The sequence below is a fragment of the Sus scrofa genome, chromosome 1 (assembly GCF_054392235.1).
Source record: "Sus scrofa isolate SSC_HxYL_T2T_F1_AM1 chromosome 1, Sscrofa_HxYL_maternal_Yorkshire_Landrace_v2.0, whole genome shotgun sequence".
NCBI lineage: Eukaryota > Metazoa > Chordata > Mammalia > Artiodactyla > Suidae > Sus > Sus scrofa.
In genome coordinates this window covers 231,978,881-232,001,395 of record NC_139383.1, presented here as the reverse complement: position 1 = coordinate 232,001,395, position 22,515 = coordinate 231,978,881, and the positions used below count along the sequence as shown (strand labels likewise).

General features: G+C 40.8%; 1 protein-coding gene and 1 long non-coding RNA gene across 37 annotated transcripts in view; one reads left to right on the top strand and one right to left on the bottom strand.

The window, feature by feature from the left end:
• KANK1 (KN motif and ankyrin repeat domains 1) overlaps positions 1 to 22,515 on the top strand; it is a 204,038-nt gene that overhangs the window by 57,747 nt on the left and 123,776 nt on the right. For 33 of the 36 annotated variants that reach the window (XM_021064485.2, XM_021064479.2, XM_021064459.2 and 30 more), the window contains one exon: positions 13,058 to 13,183. The exons of the other annotated variants lie outside the window; for them this stretch is intronic. The gene's annotated coding sequence lies outside the window, so the exon portion shown is untranslated. The remainder of the gene's footprint in view (positions 1 to 13,057; positions 13,184 to 22,515) is intronic. 36 annotated transcript variants of the gene reach the window in all.
• Positions 13,684 to 22,177, bottom strand: LOC146407049 (uncharacterized). The gene is made up of 3 exons (XR_014822521.1): positions 18,053 to 22,177; positions 17,635 to 17,748; positions 13,684 to 17,341 (listed from the first exon to the last, which is right to left on the bottom strand). It is a non-coding gene; the product is annotated as an uncharacterized LOC146407049 (long non-coding RNA).

The window sequence follows — 22,515 nt, the reverse complement described above, 5'->3', positions numbered from 1 at the left end:
AATTTTTTTTAATTGATTTTTTTCTGCTTCCATGCCGTGAGTGCCATCTCCCTGTAGACTAAGCCCCTGAGGTGGGATGGATGCTTCCAGTGCTACCCAGCTATGGTGCTCCATCCCAGGCCAACTCTGCTGTGGGGTGTTTTGTGTGACAGGGTGGGTCATGTGTCTTCTCCACAAGAAAAGGCATTGTTACCAAGGCAAACAGTGACACTTGATACAGCTATGTACAGGCCAGAGCCCAGAGCCAGAGAAAAGCTAGGAAAACTTTGCAGGAGGGATTGTTGACAATTGTTAGAGGTTGTGGCAATGCTGAAGTTACACAGTGTTCCTTTGGCAACATGTGTTAATGGTTTTTTTCTAAGGTTGGAGCCCTAAATGAAAATTCTGAACACCTACACTGGAAAAATAATAAAAAGCCTTAGGAATGCATTGCTTAAAATGTAGCAAATGAGATTACATGTCCTTTAACAAAGTAGGTTGCTTTTTTTTTTTTTTTTTTTTTTGAAGTAGGTAAGGAAATAGCTATGCTTTGCTTTTAAATAAAAAAATATACAAAAACACATTTTAACAAGAAGACAATGACCAAGATATGGTCCCCAGGCACTTATGACCTCAGATAAATTTATATCTATAGACTGAACACAAGTTTGCCTTTTGAATAAATGCTGAAATGCCATTGGAGCATATTGTCTCAGCTGAGAAACTTAGAAATATAGAGTGTGATTAATTCAGTGCAACTAATTTTGTTTAAAATGCAATGCCTGAGTTCTTCAGGAAGAAGGAAATATGGAAAATTTTATAGGAAAATGCTTAATAAGTGTCTGGTAAAGATTCAGATTTTGTCTTTCCGCTTCTTCTCTGATAAAATTAAGTGCTAAATTCACCAAACATGTTCTTCCCAGTTTACTTTGGGTCTTTGTACAGACCAACTTGGGACCATTGTAACTGGGCATATGTGTCAGCTGTTCCACCCAGGAGGTAGCTGGGAGGACACAGGAATTTTCCATTTTCTTTTTTTTCAGGTATTTCAGTTGAAAACAAGTTGGAGCTGGAAAGTCAGTGTTTTCCCTCCATTTAAATGTCTCTAGCTTGTATTTGTAATAAACAATGATTAAAACTTATTTATAAGGACATATATGTGAAGCAGGAATTTTTCATATGCCAGTGCATTCTTTGCATCATTACATTTTAACTGATGAGGCAACATTAGCTATTTTTGGCAGAATGATATTTCCATCTTTCTATCTTTAGAATATTTCTGAAATATAATTTCTTGTTGGGCTAGAACAAGTGGCAGATTTCTTCAGGACTTACTTTCTCATACCTTGCAATCTTACCAAACATTACCATAATATATGACCTAATATAGTAGAGGTTAGGTTTAGCAGGAACCTATCTTTTCAGCAAGTTTTGAGAAAAATATTTGAACTAATAAATTTTAATTACTGGCAGGGTGGTAGGGAGTCTGACTTACAAAATTCATGATGCTGAGGTGCTGCTGTAATTGGCCAGGTACCACCTTTACATTGTAAATGAGTTCATGCCGTTACAAAGGACAGTCTTTACAATCAAAGAAAAGGTCATTTGAACACGTGGAGAACCTAGATCTAAAAGTTATGCCTTACTGGTCTCTAAATTTATCTAAGGAATAAAAATTGGGGAGTTCCCATCATGGCTCAGTGGTAATGAACCCTAGTATCCATAAGGATGCAGGTTTGATCCCTGGCCTCACTCAGTGGGTTAAGGATCCGGCATTGGTGTGAGCCGTGATGTGGGTCGAAGATGTGCTTTGGGTGTGGCATTGCTGTGGCTGTGGCATAGGCCGGCAGCTATAACTCTGATTTGACCCCTAGCCTGGGAACTTCCATGTGACGCAGGTGTTGCCCTAAAAAAAAAAAAAAAGGGGGCAAAAGAAAAAATTGGAATTTTTTTTTTCCTTTAAGCCAGAAGTAACAGAAGTCCTTATTTGTTTGTTTGTTTGTTTGTTTTTTGTCTTTTTGCTATTTCTTTGGGCCGCTCCCGCGGCATATGGAGGTTCCCAGGCTAGGGGTCGAATTGGAGCTGGAGCCACTGGCCTACGCCAGAGCCACAGCAACACGGGATCCCAGCCGCGTCTGCAACCTACACCACAGCTCACAGCAACGCCAGATCGTTAACCCAATGAGCAAGGGCAGGGACCGAACCCGCAACCTCATGGTTCCTAGTCGTATTCGTTAACCACTGCGCCACGAAGGGAACTCCAGAAGTCCTTATTAATGAAAAAAGAAAGGTGGCGAGGGTAGCAATGATTGTAGAAGTCAAAGACATTGTTTTTTTATTTTTAAAGAAAATGTTAAAATGGGTAACAGTGTTCTCTACCCATTCCTCTGAGATTAATTGATGTTTGCTTTAAAAATTCTGAATGAAAAGACTGCGGAATTATCTCCTTGTGGTCAGAGTGAATCAGGGAGGTCAGTCTTGCTACATTTCAAGCTAATGGCAATATGTACACATTTTGAAAAATTTTAATCAGACGATTAGACTAACATGTTTAATATGTCTAATATGTTTATAATATGTTTAATATGTATAATATGTTTAATATATTTAATATGTCTAATATGTTTTTATTAGATTATATCTGCTGTATGTTTATAGTTTAATATTGACTGTATGGGAACAATGTACTTCTTATTTTTGTAATTTTATTAGCCCTAGTTAGAGGCTCAGAGTAGAAATGTAAGGGGTTGCTTATAGGGGTCAGGCAGGGAGATTAATGGATCTGAGCCCATCCACCTCTGCTCTGGGCTTCCAGGGTGTTTGCCAGGATCACTGGGTTTGTCTTCAAGTAAAAGGAGTCATCTTGTCCTACAGAAGTAGGAATCACTGATGCATCACTAGCAGCACCTCACCCTGGCTCTTGGGCTGCAAATAGTTGAAAGGCCCACCTCAGACCCACTCTTCTCTTGGGAAAGGTGACAGAGGTTCTGTGCCTGTAACATTCCATAGTGGCTAAGGAGCAGGAAGGTGAGTGGGCAGGGCGCCAGCTGTCGGTGCTGAAATCCCAGAGCCTGGGCTCTGATAATTAATGAGGTTTGAGAGAACATTTCCTTGGCGTACTTATGCCTGACCCAGTTGACTGGGGCACTCAGGGGAAATGGGCCTCAGTTCCTACTCTTTCTTTTCAAGACCGAAGTCTGGCTTTTATACGATTGTTAGAATTGAAATGAATACCTATTTCACCCTATTCTCAGTGGGAAGAAGCTTTCATATCTTGTAATTCTTTATTGAAAGCACTCTCTTTTTCTAAGTAAATGTATTTTAAAAATTGAAACCTGTGTGTATTTGCTCTCTTTCTGCACACAGTGGGACTTGATTGAAATTTTGTTTTTGCAGGAGGAAGAATCAAAAATATCTTCTCAGATGATTCTGAGTTTTGAGAAAGCTTACATTTGCTAGGCTTTGTCTTTTTTCAAGGATAAAGATTTCTCTCATCTGTTGGTGAATGACAAACACTTTTGCCTTAAGTGTTAGAAATGACTTCAGTTAAAGCAGTTGGAGTTCCCTCTGTGTTGCAGTGGGTTAATGACCCAGCACATCTCTGTGGTGTTGCCAGTTCAATACCTGTCCTAATGCAGTGGGTTAAGGGTCCTGCATTGCATTGGTATAGTTGCAGCTATGGCTTGGGTTTGATCCCTGGCCTGGGAACTTACATGTGCCATGGGTGCAGCCAAAGAGGGGGTGGGGAGCAGTCAATACTCTAAAAGACAAGGCAACAGCTGATATTCAGTGTACGCATAAAGAGTTAAAGCGTAAAGTACAGTTCTTGCCTGAGGTGAGTCTCATGATTGATGGTAAAATCTATATAGTTGGTCTTAAGAAGAGACTTCTGTTTTATGTAATAAATTAATTAGAGAAGATAGTGTTCTGGTTAATAGCAAGGAATAAGTTTAACAAATGATTCTCAAAATATAATCCTGAGCCAGAATCGTTCCCATTGTCCTGAGAGCTTATTAGATACTTAGGGTTTATCCCAAATCTACTGAATTTAATTTCAGGAGGTGTAGGAGTTCAGCAGTTTGTGTTTTTAAAAGGCCCTTCTCATACTTGTGATATACTCTCAAATTTAAGAACCCTTGGTTTGATGGAGTCTTTCCATAATTAAAGGCTTGGGGTTGCTCAGGGGAGAAGCAGGGGGGCAGCCTCCTCGGAGGCCCCAGTGTAGACAACCTTAACAGGCCGTTGGAACCTGACATTGCAAAGTGCTGAGAGAAGATAGGTAAGGAGGTGGAAGAGGAACTGATACTTGGGTTGGGTTGCCCCTGCTGTGTGGGCAGCGTGGTGGCTTTCTACAAGGTCTCCTGCTTTCAGTCCTCACCCAGCCATGTGTGTGCCTTTTGTATGTCCTTTGTACCTCATGTGTTCATCATCTTCCAGTTGTAATCTCAGTCCCAGCCCTTTGCTTTGGTTCTTTGACTGATGATTACTGAGAATTAACAGCCGTTGCACTTTGGGGGCTGTGCATTGGCGCATAGGACATGCAGTTTATGTTTGAGAACTGGAAAGCTTCTTGGTGCTCAGTGCTGCTAAACCTGGAGCAGTCCTTTTGCTTCAGGCATGTTGGGGCAGGGGAGGAGGGACCTTATCTTTCTTATACAGCATTATATTCCCTGTACCTAAGGTAAGGTGCTTGGTAAACAACGGTTGAAAGATGTTTCGTATTTAAACTTTGGGGATGAAGGCACACTGGGGATTGGTATGTCATCCTTCACAGCACCTGACAGAGCGGGCTCTTGATGGTTACCTCCTCACACATCCTTCCCCTCGCTCAGAGTTCAGCGAGCGTGGGGCCTCCCTGCCACCTTGTTTCCAGGTCACACCCAGACATGGTCACTTCCTCCACAGAGAACTGAAAGAGGAAAGAGAAATGTTGGAGTGTATAGAGCTTTCCATCTTGGTTTAAAGGGCAGAACTGAGCCAAGTGATAACCCCATCAGAGAGGAAATCAATTTCTCATCTGATCATGAAGGAAAACTGCATTAGACTTTTGCTTTCTTTGCTTTAATTAGAAAGTCTTCCTATTGTATGTATCTAGATAGCAAGTAAGGAAGTTGCTGTGGATGACTGAATGCTCCTTATTCCATAGGCAGTCTCTCATGTGTGACTTTTTTTTTTTTTTTGTCTTTAGTTAAGCAATGGAGTATAAAATTTTACATATATTAGCAATACAGTTTACATGGATAGCAGTCAGATATTTCATTTCTGATTGGTTAATTCAAAAAGAGAAAAGCTTTTTTTCCTTGAACCTTCTATACTATATTACTTTTAATATACATATCTAGTTTACTATATCAAAGTTAAGAGTATATCTTACTGTTGATTTTAAAAAAATACAAACATAAGGGTTTCCTAGTGGTGCAGCAGGTTAAGAATCTGGCATTGTCACTACAGTGGCCTGGGTCACTGCTGTGGCTTGGGTTGGACCCCTGGCCCAGGAACTTCCACATGCTGAGGGTGTGGCCAAAAAAATACATACATGGATGTATAAATAGCTAGATTTATAAATTGTCAAAACATCATGCAAGTTCTTAAGGGAAGAATCATGGATGACAATTGAAAATAATATGCCCCTATTTTAGGACTATTCTTTACCATTTCAAGAAATTGTACTTAGATATTATTGGGAGCAATTATTCCAGACCCTACCAGTTCTGCAGAAAACTGATAATATTCTGACAACTGTTTTTCTCCCACCTATATATAATATTAATCTTTAACATTTATTTGAAATGTAGATCCATTTCAAATAAAAAAAATCTATCTTTAAGATATCAAGCTTAGGAATTCCCATTGTGGCTCAGCAGAAACGAATCTGACTAGCATACATGAGGACACAGGTTCCATCCCTGGCCTTGCTCAGTGGGTTGAGGATCCAGCGTTGCTGTGAGCTGTGGTGTAGGTCGCAGGCTCGGCTCGGATCCCGCATTGCTGTGGCTGTGGTGTAGGTCAGCAGCTACAGCTCTCATTCGACCCATAGCCTAGGAACTTCGTATGCCATGGATGCAGCCCTAAAAAGTAAAAAAAAAAAAAAAAAAAAAAAAAAAAAAATCAAGCCTAGATTGGAGTGGGCACTGAGAGCAGAGCACACTCGTAACTCTCACAGTTTTACTATTTTAACTTGATTTAATAAAACGTCCACAGCTGAAAACAGGAGGAGAAATTGACTGTACACAGGCTTAAATATATTTGGGGGACTGGGATGCACACACAGCATGTGGAAGTTTCTGGGCCAGGGGTCGAACCCATGACAAAGCAGTGACTTGAGCTGGAATCTTAACCCACTGTGCCACAAGAGAATTCTGAATATATTCAAGTAGAGTGTTCAGCCTGCAAGCCTAGAAAAATGAGTTTCAGTGAGGCAGATTTTGGCAGGGGAGGCACAGTGAAATGGAGGGCTGAGAGATCTAGCCAGTGTGGAGGTGTTTCCAGGTGAGGGCCTGGACTGTGCTATCCCCCCTTCCCCCTAAGACCCCTACCCTGGTCTGCTTCCCTCTGGTCTCAGTGCTCACCCGGTGCACCCCATTGTTAGCTTGGTAACATGGTAACAGGGAAAGAATGGTATTCAGTTGGGGATCTTTGGCTACAAGGAATAAAACAAACTAAAAAAGCATTTTACCAGGATACTGAAGTACTTCAAAGAATCCAGGATCCTCAGAGAAAACCTAGAATCAGACACAGGAAAGCACATGGAATTTGAGGGACTCTGTGTGTTGGCCCCACTGCTCTCACCTTTCTGCCGCAGATCAGTGCTGTCTGCAGTGCTGTTCACAGGTCCACCTACATCCAGAGCCCAGCTGGCAGTTCCTCAGCCCCCATTTCTAAGCCCTAGGGGAGAAGTCTTGCCCAGCATGGGTCTGATGTCTTTAAGGGGGCCGCTGAGCTGTGGCTGGTGAAGTGTGTGTGCATTGGGAAGCAGCATGGGAGGCCCACCTCTGACCCTGTGTCTGGATCAGAAAATTCCAAAGAAGGGAGTAGTTTGCATAGAGGGGACAAAAGCATTCCCCCACACACATACCATTAACATGTTGCTGTGGGTTTATTCATTAACCCTTCACAGAGAAAGTAATCATCTTTGGCTCCAAGAAAGTCTGGATGTTGGACCTGAAAAACCTTGGGCCAGACTCTGAATTAGGGTTATGCAATGTGGTAAATTTTCCATAGTGGCTCCATCCTATGAGACCTTATGACTGTCAGTTGTAGACGCCTCTGGAGACCCACATCTCTGTTAGTGCAGACCCTTTAACCAGCAGTGGTGATGAGTGAGGCTGGATGTTCTTGGTGAAATGCCAGCGTAATGCAAAAGCCTTGTGAATCTCTGCTCTAAAAGCATTCTTTATTCTGAATAGCATTCTGATCTCCTGATGGAAGCCAATGAAGTTAAACTAATAATGTAAGGAAAATATATAGGTTACTAGTTATTAACCCTTCTTCCTTCATTAGCTCACTCAGTTGTTCATTTGAATTGAGAATGACTCGGAGTTCCCGTCATGGCACAGTGGTTAACGAATCTAACTAGGAACCATGAGGTTGCGGGTTTGGTCCCTGGCCTTGCTCAGTGGGTTAAGGATCCGGCGTTGCCATGAGCTGTGGTATAGGTTGCAGACGTGGCTGGGATCTCCCGTTGCTGTGGCTCTGGCGTAGGCCGGCAGCTACAGCTCTGATTAGATCCCTAGCCTGGGAACCTCCATATGCCACGGGAGTGGCCCTAGAAAAGGCAAAAAGACAAAAAAAAAAAAAAAAAAAAGAGAGAGAATGACTCTTAGTCCACAAACTCAGGAGTGTAAGAAATACTGCATTTTCCTAAATTGCTTTAGATTTGACCCTAAGCTTCTACTCCCCTGGGGTGGCAGGAAAGGTAACCTCGGTTAGGCTTTGGTCTCTTTCCCTCACTACCCTCCCAGGGTTGTGCCAAGATTCCAGACTGTTACTGCATGTCATGAGGTCAGGAAAGCATCCTGGTTCATCTGTTCACACTGGTCCCTGCTGAGAGCCATGTTTGAGGCTGGGGAGGGTGCTTTGTCTCAGCTAAGAGACCAGGCTCAGCATCTGGCCATTCTCCCTGAGGCTCTGGCATATCTGAGGGTGCTGCCAGGGACCAGGGTGGTGGTGGTGGTGGTATTTCTTCTCAAACCCTTTTCTCTTTAAGAAAGTCCACCCACAGCCTCCCTGAAGCAGAGAAACCAGAGCGCTCTCCCCATGTAAGTGAGGAAAGTTCAGAGAGAAAACCCTTGAGGAACCATCATGCCCCAGAAGCAATAACTCCCTGTGCTGGCTGCAGCAGGTGGTGAGGTGGGCTCTGTCCTCTGCAGTCATCCAGTGGCAGGTGCCTGTGGTCAGAGCCCCACTGCGAGACATCACCTGCTCTTCCTGATGGCAGCTGATTTGTGGGAGGTTCTACCTGCTCCAGACTGGCAGGGGTTTGAAACATTTGTTGTTTGGCTGTTTCCACAGCCAGTTTGTAAATCTGTCCACTCCAGAAGAGTAGCCTTCAAATTCCTAAGCACTTATGTAAATCTTTGTTGAACTTATAAAAGTATGGGGAAAGATTCCATTTTCCCTTTTCTGGCCATGGATAATTTAGTTCTATTAATATTCCTGCAGAGATACTTATCTAACCTGGCTCACACAAGGCGCGTTTGCCCTTGGAATTCTCAGTGACTAGACTGATTGTGAGTGCATCCACTTTCAGTGATCAGCTGCTTTCCTTTTGCCAGTATTTTAGATGCTGCCTTGGTCACAGCGCAACTCATGCATTAAAAGATAAAAACATTTTGGAGGAATGTATTTAGGATTAAATCAAGGGGAATGCTTGCTATAGAAGATGGCAATGCGTTCTTAGGCACCCAGCATATTACATAGGGTCTGTGAATGCCTCTTCTTCTGGAATTTCAGAACAGGCTGTACATGAAATATTTATACAGCACAGTGCTGCTTCACCCCTGACAAAAGCGTAGGTCCAGGTGTATGCTGTTACTACAGACATCACTAACATATAAGCAGTGAAGGACCCTTAAGGATAGTTGGAATGTTAGAAAAGTGTCTCTCATGGGGTTTAGTTTGTAGTGACTGATGAAGTGGCCTTGGTTCCTAAACAGAAATGTTTATCTTGTTGCTAGAATGGCACTTAAGAGTCAAGGCACATCATGGAGGAGGGAGGAGAAATTTAGAAAAATAGATGGTGCAGAAGCTAGTAACCTGGTTTACTGTTGGTAGAGAGGTTGGAGTAGTCCCTGGAATGACTTTTAAGAAAGAAATGTTACTAAAAACACAGCTGAGAATCATTATCTTACCATGTCTTTTCTTTCTTTCTTTCTTTTTGTCTTTTGGCCATGCCTATGGCATGCAGAAGTTTCCAGGCCAGGGGTCGAACCCGAATTACAGCAGTGGCCTGAGCCATAGCAGTGACAACACTGGATCCTTAACCCGTTCAGCCACAAGGGAAGTTCCCAACTCTTTTTTAGGATCAATGCAGAGCTCATTTGTAACATAAAAATCTAATTATAACTTTACTAGCTATGGGTGCCTATTATGTCTCATCTGTAAAAGAGGAATGATAACACCTGCCTAATGGCCTCATTGTAAGGTACTTTGGTAAGTGCCTTAGTAAGAGCTTACTAAGAACCACCGAACTTTTTTTTTTGCTTTTTAAGTTTTTGTTTGCTTTAATAATAATCACTTCCATTCATAACCTTACCTGCATTTTTTTTTTTTAATTCTTGACATAGACCAGTGAAGTAGTGGTATTTCCAATTTAGAGATAAAATTAAAAGTTGAAACTGTTTGCCATCATGTCAAAGTTCATACATAGTATCCTTTAATGAAGAGCCTTCTTGGCTCTAATTGGCTTGAATTGATATTGTTCCTTGTGACTGAAGGTTCCCAGTTAATATACCACCTTCCTGCATTATTTGGGTACCAAGTAAATAATATCCTTTATAGAAAAAGAGTTGCTACAAATTAATAAGAACACTGCAGCAGAAAAAGCAAAAAATGTTCAACCTCAGAGATAAGCTAAAAAATGAACTTTAAAAATCTGTAAGATAGGAAAAATTAATACTACCCAGTTTTAGAGGGAGTGTGGAGAAGTATACCACTTAGATACCACTCTTGCCCTACAGAGCATAGACTTGTAGGGCAACTTATGAACAATATCAAATCCATATATTTTTTCATACATTTGACACCTGACTCTATCCTAGCAAATACTTACGTGTTTGAGACTAATCATGTCAGCATTATCTACATGATCAGAAATTGGAAATAAATGCTTTGGTGCTGTTTATTATAATTATTATCCAGCCATTAAAAATAAAGGCATAGAAGACTAATAAGTGACACAGCACTCCCATCAAAATAAATGGCAAAAGCAGGTTACAAATAATGCCTGTGATTCACTTTTAATAAAAATCATATATGCTTACACATTTGTTATGTTTATGAATATGTGCCGCATACATACCAAAGTGGAAGGAGATTCAAAAAATGCTAATGGTGTTTAAATTTTGTTCTTTATTTATATTTGATTTTTCTAAACTTTCAGTACTACTATGAAGGAAGAAAAACTATTTTTTAAAGTTATCTTTTTGACAATTTAGCATATATCATGTAGGTTACCCAGAGGTAGTAATATGGTATCCAACCTGAGTCTGGACTTTTGCTTTGTTAATCTGATACATTTCAGTGTCTTTTTTCTTTTGCTTTGTTAAAGAGTAACTATCATTTACCTAAAGCAGGAGAATATAATTTAAATGTTCAGACTTGATAGCATATAGCTGTTCAATAGTTTTGTAAGGTCTTTTAGAGAACCAAAGCCAGGCACACAAGGGTGGTGTGAGGAGAGAGAGAGAGGAAAGAAACAGGAATAAGAATGAGGTAAGGTGTTTTTATTGGGCTGTTAAGTAAACCTTGGGTAGAAGATGACCAGCACAAACCCTTTGACTTGATAACTACAATTCTTGATAGGAATGATCCGCTCATCACTGTTTGCCCTTTCAGTTTCTTTTCAGTTAGTCCCCTGCAGTCTGCATCCTGAACCAGCCTTATCCAGAAGTGTCCTTAGGGGTCACCAGTGACCTCCCTACTAATTGTTGCATCCAGTGACATCTTGTTAGTCCCCAGCTACAGCAGTTGAAGTCACTCATCTTTCTTTGGGCTGATATGCCTCTATACCCTCATGGTCATTTTCCCACCTCTGTAACCACTCTGTTAGTGTCTCCTTCACTGGTTCTTTTTTCTCCGTCTCCTTTGAACCTTCTCTTTATTTTCTACTAATTCCCCTTAGGACCTTCACTTAAGTCCTGGGACTCCAACTCTTACCTTTTTTTGAGGCATAGTCTAGCAACCAGCCTTTCCCTAATATGTGTCATCCCTGTTGCTGCTGGGAGTTTGATCATAAAATGTTTTTTGGAATTAGAACATGTTTGCTTTACCACAAAATCTAGACATAGAAATACTTAGAGGTCATCTCCTGTGCACCAGAAGGCCCCTGGATTGTCAATGAATGGTCTACTTGCTGATGATGGAATAAGCTCCTTGTGGGAACCTCTGCATAAACAAACAAAAAAACCCCTAACTTAACATAATCAGAATAGTCCCTCTCCAGCTGGAGAGCTAAATTTAATAAACTTGAAACAGTAGCCAATACCATTGAGACACTGTGTGAGGGTTAAATTAACTAGGGGGGGGGGTAGGATCACCCACTCTGTGGACTCATGATGGGCCTTAACAGAGGGGATAAGAAAAGCTGTATATTGCATAGGGAATGAGAGTTGCAAGAGCAGGGTGGAGGAGTATGTGTTCTTTGAGACAGATTAGACTTACCTAAGACAGGAGGTGTTTGTTAGAAGCTAGAGGAAGATAAGATAAAGTAGAGCTAGATTGTGGAAGAACCTGAGAGTCGGCAAAGGAGGTTGTATTTGATAGAAGAGAAATGTGTTACCACCATGGTTACGGATATAGGAGAATGCTAGATTTGGAAGGCAACTTCAGAGTTGACGTTATCCCTTATGGTAGGATGGGGATGACTAATATTAGTTGTACACTCTGTATGTTAGGCGCAAGATCTCATCATTCTTATTCTTACAGCAACCTTAGAGGCAGATAATATTATTCCCATTTTATAAATGACAAATGAGCTCTGAGGAAATACAATTTGTATGAGTTCTGTAGTGTGCCAGAACCAGGATTCAAGCCCAGGGGCATCTGACTTCAAAGCACAATGAGGATGGAGAGAGAACACTGAAATCAATTCTGTATTTTACAGTCAAGGAAACTGAAACCAAGGAGACAGGGGACTGTGCAAGTTACCCAGGTAACAGGTGAAAGCAATTGCTCTGCAAGACAGAGTGGATAGGAAGTGACCAGTGAGTGGATAGGAAGAGAGGCCAGGGTAGAGAATGCTGTTACAAACAGGTTCAGTGTCAAAGAATTTGGTACTAGTTGGAGGCATGGGAGTGAAAAAAGGTTGAGAGCAGTAGGACATTCAAGGGCAAATGGTGGTGGAATGATCTTGATATTGTTAGTGATGAAGAGGGAGGAGGTGCAAACAGTCCCAAAGTTTTAATCCAGAAGAAGTGCCATTCACAGAGAAAACCCTCAGTGGAGTTAGTTTAAGAGAAAGGCCATGTATTTCTTGTGGGCGGGTCTGATTCTGAAATGAAAATGATATCAAAATAAAAAATTGATGGTCTTCATGAGCTGAGCTGTGTACATAATGACAGAAACATGACGAGCAGTGATGGAAGTGAAGGGGAAGGAAGGGCTGTGAGGAAACTAGTCCTTTTCTTTCAGCTGATGGTGAGATACTCCATATGTTAACCACTAGCTGTTACCAAAGCAGAGGAGACTCATATTTGCATGATATCCTAGGTTCTTTTTTATTCGGGCCTGCCCCTTCCACCCCTTAACCATACTTTGATTTCAAACTGTTTAGCTGTCTCTAATAATTGATTCCCCTCTCCTGCTGGAAAGGAGTATTGCCCCATCACATTTCCCTCATGAGACTCTTTTTTTCTTTCAGAATGATTGTCACTATACTGGATGGACTGCTGAACTATTGAATTACTTCCATCTTTTAACCACACTAGGAAATCATCCAAGGAGTTGAAATATTTATTGCAGTAATTTCTGACCTTACATACTTGAGGTAAGGTATACTTTTCCCCCCATACAACTATCATGAAGTTATCATGTCTGTCTTCTTTAACTTTGCTTTTTAAGAGACATTAATCTACTCTTTTCCTCTACCTTTGATGCTCTAATAATCCCTTCAGAGTGCTCTTAATCTGAAAATATATGAGTGCAGGAAAGACTCTTAGGTCATGAAATATGAGCAAGCTGTTTGACTCTTGAAGAATAAAGGGGAAAATGCATTACTCTTCAGATTAAATCAATAAAAGTACCCCATTTCCTTAAACACAATGTGCACAGACTGGATTATAGTAGAGAAACTTAATAGGTTGAAAGGAGTATTTATTATTAAAGCTACTTGAAAAAATGAAGATACTTAAATTTTAATATATTGCTGGCTTTATTCAAATAAAGAAAATTTAGAAAATAAAGAAAATTTGAAAGAAAAAATCTGTTATTCCACTTTCAGAGATAACCAGTATTAAAATTTTGCTATATAATTGTAATATTTGTTTTACAGATATTTGTAATGGGGTGTGCGTGTGTTGTTTGTGTTAACTTGCTAGATTTTTGCAAACAAGAAACATTTATGATGTGCTTGTTCCTTGCCAGACTCTGTACCAAGCACTTTACATACACTAATTTACTAATTCTCACAGTCCTGTGAGGTTGGTGCTTTTCTTATCCCCATCTGTACATAAGAAAATTGAAGCTCAGAAAAATTAAATATCTCACCCAGGCTCATCAGCTGGTAAACCCACTCAAAACTTGAACCAGTCCCATGCCAAAGCCCATACCAATAAGTTTTTTTTGGCCGCACCCTCGGCCTGAGGAAATTCCTGGACCAGGGGTGAACCTGAGCCACAGCCGTCACAACAACAGATCCTTAACCTGTTGAGCCACGCGGGAACTCCCAGTAGGCTTTTTAACATACATCTTTTCCTTGACAAAGCACTTACTCCTTTTTTCCTGCAGCATCATTTATAATAAATGCGTGGTATTCATTTATATGGGTATACAGTGGTTTCTCTACACTGTCTCTTTATTTTGTTGGGCATTTATCGGTTTTTATTTTAGTTTTAGAAACAACATTGTAATAACATCTTTCGTGCACACCTGTGATTATCTCCCTAGGGTGGTTTGCTGCATGTGGCAATGCTGAGTCAGCCACAGTAGGGGAATGTCTCCTTCAAGTTTTTGATGCACTCTGCTAATTGCCTTCTCAAAAGGTTGTGCCAGTTGATATTCCCACTAGCAATATATAGAAATGCCTGATGACCTTAAGCCTTCAGTGTTAGGAGTTGGCAAATGGATACTTTTTTTGGTCTTTTAAAAAGATTCCAGGTGTCCTTTATCACGTCCATCTTCTTGCCTCTAATCCTTAGAGCCACAGCCTCTGACCGGTTTCTCTCTCTCCACTGTAGACATCACTTTGTCACTAAAGGAATTGAAGGACAGTGGGTAAGAGCATGGGCTCTTGAGCTAGATGCCTGTGTTCAATTATGGCAGTGCTGCTCTGCCTCAGTTTCCCCATCATTAAAATGGAAATAATAATAAAGCCTTTCCTGTAGATGGTGCTAGGTGATAGTTGATGTAACGTATTTTAGAACAAATGCATGATGTGCTTAATAATTATTGGCTACTTCTATTGTCTTCCAGAAGTCCATGCTCATATAATTAAAAAACCTTAGGTTATATGCAGTTGAGCCTTGAACAACATGGGTTTGAACTGCACCAGTCCACTTATACACAGATTGTTTTCAATAGTAAATAGTACATTTCTACACCACCTGTGCCTGTTTCAATCTGTGGACACAGAACCCTGGATACTGGCCAACTATAGATTTTCAACTGCATAGAAGGTTGGTACCCCTCACTTCCCCAGAGTTCAAGGGTCAACTGTACTTATAAATTAAATCTGATTAATTCCAAATTAGTAATTCACAGAAGAAACTACTGGTGCTGACATTGTGATCTGACATGTTAACAGCCTGAAGGTCATGAACAACCTTCCCCGCCTCATTTGGTGCTGTGAGGTCAGGATACTGAGGGGAGAGTAGAAACAGGAATAATTAGAATGTTAAAGTATTTCGTAGCCTCACAGAGCACTCTCACACACATTATCTCACTTGATCCTAACAGTAGAGCTATGAGGGAGGTGGAGCAGATATTATTAACCTCGTTTCATGGAGGAGGAAATTCACTTGGAATGAAGTGACTTGTTCCCTGAAAGTCGTGGACCTGGTCAGTGGAGAGCTGTGTAGTCTAGACCTTCTGAGTACAAATCCTTGCTCTTGATGCTTCATGACATAATGATAGGCACAGGTATAGATACCCAGGTGTGGAAAGAGGAGCAAAGAGGGTTCTGTCTGGGAGAAGGCAGCAGAGTTGGGATAAGAACTTGGACATATTGACAGGAAGGCAGGGACCCAGTGGGGAGGTGGCTAGAAGGGAAGAGGGAGTGAGATCAGAAAGAGAGGGGCAACTGAAGGGTCCAGGACTGTAGAACCCATAGGGCTGGCTGAGGAGATGGAGAGAGGGTGCTCCATCTTTGCATCGAGGGGAGAGGAGGAAAGGAAGTTAAGGGTAACATTAGGAAAGGGAAATCCCTATGTTGCCTGTGGAATGAGAAGAAATCACACTCTACAATAATCATCTTGTTTCCAAATACCACAGTGGCTGCCAGGCTGTGCTCTAGTCCTGGGTTACCCTTGCTCAGAAGTTAAGGCCGCAGTGATAACATGTATACACACTTGTTGGTGGTGTCAGGTGTGTTAATCGGCGGAGAAACAAGAAGCACTAGTTCAGTTTTTGGTTCTAGAAACCTTTGTTAAGGACTGTGCTCACCATCAAATCAGGTAGGTGAAGTAGGGAGATTCAATGGTTTCTTAATGTGTGAAATGAGGAGTTAGATTAGATAGATGTCTCCCAAGTAGTCACTTTCTATCAAGCCATTTTCTTTTTTTCTTCTTTTTTTTTTTTTTTTTTTTTTTGCTTTAGGACCATACCTACGGCATATGGAGGTTCCCAGGCTATGGGTCGAATCGGAGCTGTAGCTGCCGGTGCATGCCACAGCCACAGCAACGCTGAATCCAAGTTGCATCTGCTTCCTACACCACAGCTCCCAGCAACACTGGATCCTTAACCCACTGAACAAGGCCAGGGATTGAACCTGTGTTCTCCTGGATGCTAGTCAGATTCATTAACCACTGAGACATGATGGGAACTCCTACCAAACTGTTCTTTTTCAAATCCAGTCTACGCTGATCTCCTATCTATGACCTCCTTTACACATCACTGCTAATATTCTTCCGGAGGTTTTCCTATGTTTATATGCTTAAATAAGATTTTTAAATATAATCTACTTTTTTCAGTTGATACATTGTAAACCTCTCCTTGTGTGTCATTGCTGCATAATGATTAAAGGTAGATAGTGAGTCTAGTTTAGCAATGTATGTACTTAACAAATCTCCCTCTAGACATGTATGTCCATGCATATCCTCTTAACTATTATTTTGGGGCTACTCTTAATTATTCTTAATATAAAAATCAGAAAGAGGTTTTCAATCTGTATTACATGAAAAACAACCAATTTACAGTCCCCCTGACAGTATGCAAATGTTTTCTTTTCCCACACTCTTGACATTAGAGCATAGAATTAAAAAAGGCTGTTCAGTTTTATGCACAAATGAACATTTATCATATGTTTATAAGCCATTTGTTTATCTTCCTTTGTGAATATTCTGTTCACATTCTTTCCCCATTTCTCCAAAGGGACATTTGCTTTTGTTACTGATTTGCAAGAGTGTTTTTGCTATAAACTATCTTGTGTTATAAAAATATTATAGATATTTATGTCCCTTTCCTTTGAATTTTGTAGAGTATTTTTAAAAGTAAGTAAGTATTTAATTTTAGGTGGTCGAATCTTTATTCTGTTGTTCCACATGGACTAACTAGGAAGCAGGAATGCCTTGGTATTATTTCCCCCAAAGTCTCTTCTTTACATAGCAGAGTGATCTCTTTGAAGTATAATCACAAGTTGGCACACCTTTGCCTAAGCCAGTCATGGCATCTTCCTTACCACGGCATGCAAGGCCCAGCACAGTCCGGCTTTGCCTACTCTCCAGCCTCACCTCTGTTCCACAGAACACTATGTTCCAGCCTCACTGGCTACCTTTCTTTTTTTTTTTTTTTTTTTTTTTTTTTTGTCTTTTTGCTATTTCTTTGGGCCGCTCCCGCGGCATATGGAGGTTCCCAGGCTAGGGGTCGAATCGGAGCTGTAGTCCCCGGCCTACGCCAGAGCCACAGCAACGCGGGATCCAAGCCGCGTCTGCAACCTACACCACAGCTCACGGCAACGCCGGATCCTTAACCCACTGAGCAAGGGCAGGGACCGAACCCGCAACCTCATGGTTCCTAGTCGGATTCGTTAACCACTGCGCCACGACGGGAACTCCCACTGGCTACCTTTCAATTCATGGAACATGTCAACTTCTTTCCTGCTCCCAGGATTCTGCAGGTGCTTGTTCCTTTGCTTGAACATGTGCTTGCTCACACACACGCACACATATGCTCATATGCCTTTCTTTTTCTTTTTTTTTTTTTTTTGTCTTTTGTTGTTGTTGTTATTGTTGTTGCTATTTCTTGGGCCGCTCCCGCGGCATATGGAGGTTCCCAGGCTAGGGGTTGAATCGGGGTTGTAGCCACCGGCCTACGCCAGAGCCACAGCAACGCGGGATCCGAGCCGCGTCTGCAACCTACACCACAGCTCACAGCAACGCCGGATCGTTAACCCACTGAGCAAGGGCAGGGACCGAGCCCGCAACCTCATGGTTCCTAGTCGGATTCGTTAACCACTGCGCCACGACGGGAACTCCTCATATGCCTTTCTTATGACTGGACTCCTTATTCAGAGAGCCAGTTCCCTAGAGAGAGCTCTGAGCGAGCTGCTTGTGTCCACCTGGCTTCCTTCTTCACTAGCTGTGTGTCCTTGGGCAAGTTACTTCACTTCTTCACCTGTAACATGGAAACCAACATTATAACAATACCTAATTCGGGTTGTTGAGAGGATTGAGTGGGTTAGTTCATGCATAGTTCTTGGAGCGCTGTGCTATTCACAGAGTACATGTGAGTGGTGAGCTGTTATCATGGTCCTAACCCTTCAGCTTCACCTTAAATTTCATCTCAGAGTGCCTTCCTGTCCAACATTGGTTTTTTTCCCTCTATTAGTGTCTATCTCATAATCCTAGGGTTTTTTTCCCCTTTGAGCATGTATGAATATGCAATTATTTTTATTTTTTTTCCCTGTTTCCTTCTCTACCTTGTAGGGACAGGGATTATGCCTGTGTGGTCTATAGCTAGGTCGCTAACACTTCGCGCAGTGTTTGTAGAATGAATAGCAACATCTCTAACAAGATTGCATAGAAATCTACCTTTATTTTCTTATGGTAGTTTTATAGCTTTTTTTCACATTTTAGAATACTTCATCTGTATGAGACATAGTTGCAAGTATGATTTGAGATATGAATGAAAATTTTTTTCCCAAATGAGTAGTCAGTTACACTTTTTGTAATTCTTTTAAAGAGAGCTCCAACCCAAATTACAGTCCCTTAGGGACTCCGCGGTTGTTTCAGTTTCTTTTGCTTGTTGTTCTCTCCTTGGGTAGTTCTTTTGCAAAACGTAAATGCAGAAACTGTTCACTGATTGAGCCACATTCCTCATGATGGTGCTGGTGCAGTACCGGGGAAGATGTTCCTGGGATCACCTACCACAGCTGGCTGAGCTTCCAGGAGGAAGGAAGACATGATGAGTTTTGTTTCTTTGCTTGGAACATGGGCTTGTTCACACACACACGTGTGTGTGTATGCATGAACACACATACATACACAATTCAGGGACTTGTTCTATTTATTCAATAGCTAATGTTAGGAAACCTGCTAGAAATTTTGTCAACGATGCTTTAGATATTGTGTCTGCCTTTATGGGTGGGGGGAACTATTGAAATCTGAAAACATCAACTTTTCAATGACTAAATTACTTTTCCATAACTCCCTCTTGCATTTAATGAGGGCTGAAAATGCTTTGTATAACATGTATTCTGAATTTTGGTTTGGGAAAATTAATCATCATTCTTCTCCATATTTTAGCTTTTAAATTAATTACAAAAATAATACATCCATTTTCACATATTCATGTCATGAAACATGTATACAGAAAAGATTACTCTTGCATCCCATTCTTCTGATCCTATACCTTAAAACAACCACCATTGACTTTATTGTATATCCTTTCAGATTTCTTTATGTTTAATAATTATATTAGCCTTTTTCGCCCCACCCTCCCAACACACTCAAATATTTGAATGCTTTTTCCAAATGGTGTTTTAAACTCACTTGCTTATACCCATCAGTGGGCTTTAAAGAACACTTGAAGCCTTTGTTTTCTGGCTGGCAGCATCTTAGAGAAGTTACTGGTTGATATTTTCCCAGGACTTTGAACATCAAGCCCTGCTTAGTTTGTGGGAATCACTTAATGTAATCTTCCAGAGGGCAGGGGCTCGGGCACATTCAGGAATAATGATTTCCATCTCACTACAGAAGAAAGAATGGGAACTTATAAGGGAAGCATCAGAGTAGGAAAGGAGAAAATCCTTCCAAGTTCATGAGGGTGAACATTTTAGTGAAGTGTTTCACTGGGTTATATATAACAAGTAGTTTGATTTCCAGGGAAACAGGGTGGTAGATGGGGTACTATCAGGTTACAGAATTTTTTGCAACTTTCTCTCTGTCTCCTGTCATTCTCTTTTGCCTTTTTTTTTTTTTTTTTTTTTTTTTTTTTTTTGGTCCATGAGAATAGAAGATAAATTTGAAATGTGGGGTGGACTAAGGTGCAAAGCAGAGTGACTCACCAGGTTCTGCCCTTCACACTGGCATTCGAGAGCATGCCATTCACTGCCCCAGGTTCTGATCTATGGCACTGCAATCCAGAGAACTGTAAGGGTTTCTGAAAGTGATGGGGGCTCTGGACTTATGCAGAATTGCACCCATCGGGGTTTTTCTGCAGTGCCCACCTTATTACACTAGAGAGGCAAGTTTCATTGCTTAAGGGGACAATTTATGGCAATGGGCTTATCTCCTTGTTTTAGCTCTTTATGTTTTTCTGCCTCTTAATAAAATGTGAAGTCACAAAGCAATTAAATCGTAGTGTAGTTTTCTGGCAGGAGTTGGAGAAAGGCTAACCAGGGGGAAAGGCTAAAATGATTGACAGAGGCTGACTGGAGATTTACATTGAGAATAACTCGTTCTTCAAAACTTTCTTCATTTTCTTGTGGGAATTATTGGGGTAAATCATACCCCAGGAGGATGGATGATTAAAAATGTAGGAGTTATGATTTCTTTTTGACTTTGTAAGTCTCTAAATCCTCCACCCTAAGATAGAGTTCTCATTTCAAGAACTCTTGATGAAATGATAGGAACTAGCCCTGCCAAGGATTCAAGAGAAGCAGAATCACTTTAAAATCTTAAATTGTTAATAAGCTTGGAATTGTGTATATTTTATAAAAGATCTTAAGATTCAGTGAAATGAAGTAGAGCATTAAGTCAAATCTACAAGTGTAGATATTTTTGAATATTCAAATATATTGAATGGGATTTTAACTTTTAGTTTCTAGAACTTTAAAAATGCCATCAGCGATGTTAATATTGACATTTAAAATGAGGAAAATTTTGAAAGAAGCGAACATAAAAATCTGGAGAATTAGGATTCCCTGTCACTCTTATTCCAGCCTCCTCTAACATATAAAAGAAATTCTTTTGATTTAGCAACTTTGTATGGATGATGATCTGTTTATTCCAATCAAGAGAATTAACAAATAAAGATATAAAGTTCTTCATATCACTCTTTCTTGTTATAGAAATAGTTTAATTTTAAGAGTTTTGGAAAGCTGCGTTTGATTTGAGGTTCTCTTGTTTCCCAATCATAGCAATGAAATGGACAAAGGAAATAGCTTAAAGTAAAATGCAATTGTTGGTGCCTATTGAGAAAGATTAACTAAGAGTTAATTTATGTGACCCAGAAAACAAGTAGCTAAAAGAATAATGCTTTTTCTGATATGAATGTCTATTGCCCTGAAAGCACTCTGAAAGAGATACCTTCATGCCTTTTCAGGAGCATCCCTAATCCCCAACTTCTCATTAAAAAAAAAGAACAAGAACCAGGGAGTTTCCTGGTGGCCTAGCATTTAAGCACCTGGCATTGTCACTGCTGTGGCGCAGGGTCAATCCCCAACTGTGGGCATGGCCAAAAAAAAAAAAAAAAAAAAAAAAAGGAACAGAAACCAAAGAATCAACTGCTAAGTGATTGTACTGCTGCTTAGGGAATGCTTCCAAATAGATTAAAGGAGAAAAATTGTGCTGAGAGGATAGGAGAAATGCTAATTTTTAAAGCTTGTTAAAATGGTAACAAGAAGCTTTTTTTAGTTTTGTTTTGTTTTTGTTTTTGTTTTTGTTTTTGGCTTTTTAGGGCTGCACTCTCAGCTATGGAGATTCCCAAGCTAGGGGTCAAATCGGAGCTGTAGCTGCCAGCCACAGCAACACCAGATCTGAGCCGAGTCTGCCACCTACACCACAGCTCACAGCAACTCTGGATCCTTAACCCATCAAGCGAGGCCAGGGATCAAACCTGCATCCTCATGGATGCTACTCAGGTTCGTTTCCACTGAGCTATGATAGGAACTCTTTTTTTTTTTTTTTTTCTGACAAGCAGCTTTTATACCAAACCAGTCAGTCTTTTCCAGATTCCTACCCAGGGTCCTATGTATGAGCCATGGTTCAAGTGTCCTCACCTGTACAGGAGGGTGTGAAGCTTCCTTAGATGTCCATCACAGAAGATAGATTGGAGACAAAGGAGACTAAAGGCAGGAGGGGCCTTTGGTTCTCTGAGCCCTTATCCTAATCTGAACCAGCCTGTGTCTCAGCAGAGGATCATTTTGCTGCCCCTGGGACAGTGCTTACTTACAGTCTCTGGTTTTTAGTGTGTTTTCTTTTCCCCTGGTAACAGTCTTCTATCTACCATCTTCTACACAGAGGCATCTGGATGCAGAACATGCCCATCCACTCACAGTTTTCACTTTTCTATGTCCTTACTATTCTATGATAAAGTAACTCATGGTGATTAGTGTTTTAGTCTTAACCTATATTATTTTTTCAATTGTTTTATTGTTAATGAGATGAAACTCCCACAACAAAAAAATGAATAATTTAAAAATGAGCAATTCAGGAGTTCCCGCTGTGGCACGGTGGAAACGAATCTGACTAGTATCCGTGAGAATACAGGCTTGATCCCTGGCCT